A 4,493-nucleotide genomic window follows, 5' to 3' on the forward strand; every position below is an offset into this window, starting at 1 on the left:
CACTTCCATTGTAAACAAGGAGGCAACGGAGGCAGTTGAGGCAAGCAATGGACGTGTCACCACGTCATCAAATATGGCAGCGCCCACGGGATCGCCGCGAAAAGGGTCAATATCAGTTCGAAGAGTGCATGCAGCTTATATGAAAAACGTAAAGGCCATGAAATGAATAAGTTGAGGACAAATATTTTGATGAATCTTTGTCATTCAAGAACCTTGTTTACATTTTTCTACATATGCAACGGCCAGGAAGAAACCTCAATGACGCTATCCCTCGTTGCAATCGATTGCGCAGGAGCAGCTGTAATTCGTTGTGTATTGTAATTACGCCGAGATAATACTCGCAGCAGTGAGTACAAATAAAAATGGGGAGTTCTGCAAAGTATATATTAGAAATGCGAAGATAGAATGGAATATACAAATGCGAAGATACAACTCGCTAAAGGGCAAAAAAAAAAGAGTCGCTGGAAGCAAAGTTCACTGCTTGTATACACAAAAGCTCGCAGAAAGATATTTAAAAATACGTATGAGTCTCCAATAAATCTACGTATTTAAGCAAACGTCAGTGTATATAATGCGTCAAATACGACAAATAAACATGTTGCTCAGTCACAGGTAGTAAACTTTGAGCACAAAAAGACAGATGATCCTGGCAAAAACATTAGTATGATCGCAGAAATCGTGATATGTACTTGGGCCATGCAGCGGTCGCGACAGTGCCATGCGGGTAGAATAATAGAGGAATAATGCATAAATCAGTACGAAAATGTGTAATTTAACTGCGTGCACAACGCCAACAATTATTCTGCACCCAAAATTAAAGGAGGGTATTCCTTCGTTTCAAAAAAGAAATAAAAGCAGGTAGCTGAAAAGGAAAGAAAAGGACAAACGAAGGCCACAGATGATGCGGTATGTTGAACTACCCAATAACCGAGTGTTTTTGGCGAACGCCGCGTGGGCCGGGCTTTCAATGAGCAAGGTCGGTCAAAATTGGTTATTGGTATCCTCCTAATTTAGTAACTGCTCGTAACTGCTAGAATAAACGGCGAAAATTTCTGCGGTTTTAAAAGTTAATTAAGAACTTATGGACCTGAAGGAACAGTGATTTTTACTTGCATTGATTTTTACTGCTTCGCTATCTAAAGGACAAACTTCTCTCGGCGGGAAAGTTGAGCGAAACGGTCACGTTGATGCCGACGTCTCTGTGGGTGTATAGAAGCGCCAGCCTAACCATGCGTTCCACAGACATTGTAGAGCGCAAGTAGTTTTTTAGTAAACTCTTGTTAAAAAAATATTCTCTCTGCGCTGGCAGTGGTCACTGGAAGGGTGACTAGAAGCTGCAGCAGTATTTACACATTTACATAGAACCTGCTGTCGCAGTGAGAGATGGGCATCTATTCCGGTGCTAAAACCTAAAACACTCACTTGATGTCGTTGGCATACTTGTTTAGGTACCTTGCAGGAACAGTAGGCTGTTCGATTCCAGCGATGTCCGTCGTTTCGTCAGGAAGTATGGAGAAGCAGCCTGCTTTTGAATCTAAGCTTTCTTTGATAATGTCACCACAAATTTCTATAATTTGGTTTTGTGCGTCTGGGCTTCAATACGAGGCAATACTGGGGCAACTTTCCAAATGGTTCTTCAGATATGTATCTCCACAATCATCTCGCATGCGAAGAAGCACTCTGAAAATGCCTGTATTTTCAGCAGGGGCATTGCTTAAATCCATAGGGCCCCTTGTCCCTGTGGCCCCGGAGAGCCAGACCTTGTCGCCCGCAAAAAAAAATCCTCAATAATAGGCCGTTCACTTTCTTCTGTTTTATCATATTTTACTTTGCCTGCCCTGGGTCCAGCTGATCAATCACATTGGGCACGCTTCCTGAAAATGTTTGGAGAAAATTATCAGCTGCTAGCTGACAGTCACGGTGATATTTAGTATTTTCGTGTGTGTGGGAGATTGCGAGCGCGCGCTTCTATTTATGGAACGGCTTGGACACGAGCGTTCCAGTGCGCGCATGTTGGCCCAAGTTTATAAGAATATTAACCCCATAGAGTTCTAGAATTGAAAATCTTTTAAAGCATGCCTTTGGAAATTGTCAGCGCACCTTTCGCGTCAAAAGTTTATGAGAACTTTATACCCATAAAGTTTCGTAATTGAAATCCATGCGCTCCGTATATTCCGCGGCCGCTGCGAGATGCCGCAACGCGCCCGCTCGCTATCGAAAAGCCGTTAAATGTTTGTGCTCGGATGGGGCTTCTTGCGTTACGTGACTCCAGGTGCAAGGGCGTTGTCACGAAATGCAGCCCGAGTTCGCAATGTTTGTGCCGAAATGTCTTTTCGAGCGTGAAAAGGACATTGTAGACAAAATCCAGAATGATTGCCGGCGTCGGTGGTAGTTTTGGTCGGCGGTGCATGCCAGCACGAAAAAATGTCGGGGGGGGGGGGGGGGGGGGCTGAAGCCCCATCAGCCCCCCCCCCCCCCCCCTGGCTACGCGCCTGCTGGTGAGGGAGTGACTTTGATGAAGCTTAGTGGGCCACCCTAGTTTGGTTGCACCTGAACTAGTATAGCCCCACTAGCTCTACGGCAATGTGTATTTTTTTCTTTGTCGGTGTCAGGCACCACTCCATGCCTGAAAATGTAGTGGAATAGAGCAGGATTCGAACTTACGACCTTCAGATTTGAAGTCGGGTGTTGTACCTCTACTCCATGCCACCACCCTGTGACACTATACCGCTCTCCTAATCTAACATTCAGGCAATGGCCCAACTGGCTGACATAGAGCTTGTCACAGAAATGTGGTATCTGCTAAATAATTGCCTCTTTGCAATGCACAAAAAGCGTTAAGTGCCATTTTGTGCAAGAATACAGACGTCCTATCTTGTGGTGGATTACTCCTCTCACATATTGCTTGTAACTCTCTTCGGACTGAAAACTACTTTAACACATTCTGTCAGGCCTTTTGTACAAGATTTTATGCGAGTTCAGTGAGACAGCAACAGTGCTGGCCAAAATGCTGACTTGAAAAGGCTGGTAGAATGCGCCGTTAAAGCATATTTTTGGCCCCATGCAAGTCAGAAACAATTTGCAAGAGTAGTCCACAACCAGATAGGACATATGCATGCTTGCAAATAAATGCCATTTAATGCCTTTTGTGAATTGCAAGAAAGCAGTTGTTTAGCAATGTGAGTCAGATGGGTCATTGTCTGAAGGTTATATTTAGAGAGTAATATAGTGTCAAGAAAGGACGCAACAAATGGCTGGTGTTGTGTTGTAGCACGCGTGGGTGCAAACCATTGTTGTCTAAGGACCCTGGTTTTGTGAAGACGAAGTCAAACAAGAATAATATTTGTAGAAGGGAAGACTGCAACTTTAAGGGCCCTTTGTTTCTCTCCGTCTGCGAGAAAAATAAGTGTTTAATGTGTCAAGATGTGTGCTGCGATTCTGTGTCCTTTTTCTCATGCGAATATGTGCATGTATCAAAGCAAAAAGTGTTATCATGGTGCGGAGCATTTGCGAAGGCTCATTTGCACCCTCAGTGAATATGTAGGCCTCAGTTTCGACTAAACCGTTTACTAGACATTTAGTGCTCATTCACACTACCAGTCATGGTAGCATAGTTTGAATAAGCATATGAGCCACATATGAAGCAGCATTTACTGTGAAAATGACGCAAGCACATAGTGGCATAGACAGGGCCAGATTGTGGGGATTCATAGCACTACCATATATTTTTTAATTCGCAAAGCTTTTACGGCAATATATGAGCTGGGAGGAGGTCATGCAATAGAACCCTATGCAAAAAAATGACTCCTGGCTTAAAAACGCAAGAAACACTCAGTCGCACTCACATGGATTCTACTACGCTCTGTAATTAACGCGTAAAAATAAATGCAATGTTTATCTCATTGAATGCACATTTGAATGGTCCGAATGATTATGCTCCTGCGATTACCATTCGTAGTAGAAATCTATGCTGTATAAAATTACCTTCAGTCAGGGCAGCCTGTGATGGCAGGGCTTCAGCATCTGAAAGGATATACTGCTGGACTTGTTGATTGTTTGGGAGATCTTATGGAGAATATACAAAAAGGATGCATATATTCTTTGGCACCTTCATCAAAGACGAACTTGCTTCTTAAAAAGCAGATTGGCCGACCGCAGCATGTAAGGCTACAAACGTCACTTCGAAATGCTCCATTGCTTGGACTATGCACAGCTTACCATATTTCTGGCGGTCGCCTTCAACCGGCATTTGGGCCCTTTCAGAGCCTACAGGACGTTTTGGCACACACATGTGCAGCATTTAAATCTTGCTTTCACTAAAAGAATAATCCAAACACACGTTTAAATCTTTTATACATTTGTGATTATCAAGTGTACATTCTTTGCAATGCAAATTTGAACACCAGCCCAAACCATAGTTAGAGACACTTAAGGCCAAGATATAGTCCAGCGTTTTCGGCGCGCCAGGCCGCGGCAGGCGAAGAGGAGGCGAA

This window comes from Dermacentor silvarum, unplaced genomic scaffold (genome assembly GCF_013339745.2).
Source record: "Dermacentor silvarum isolate Dsil-2018 unplaced genomic scaffold, BIME_Dsil_1.4 Seq284, whole genome shotgun sequence".
In the NCBI taxonomy this organism is placed as follows: domain Eukaryota; kingdom Metazoa; phylum Arthropoda; class Arachnida; order Ixodida; family Ixodidae; genus Dermacentor; species Dermacentor silvarum.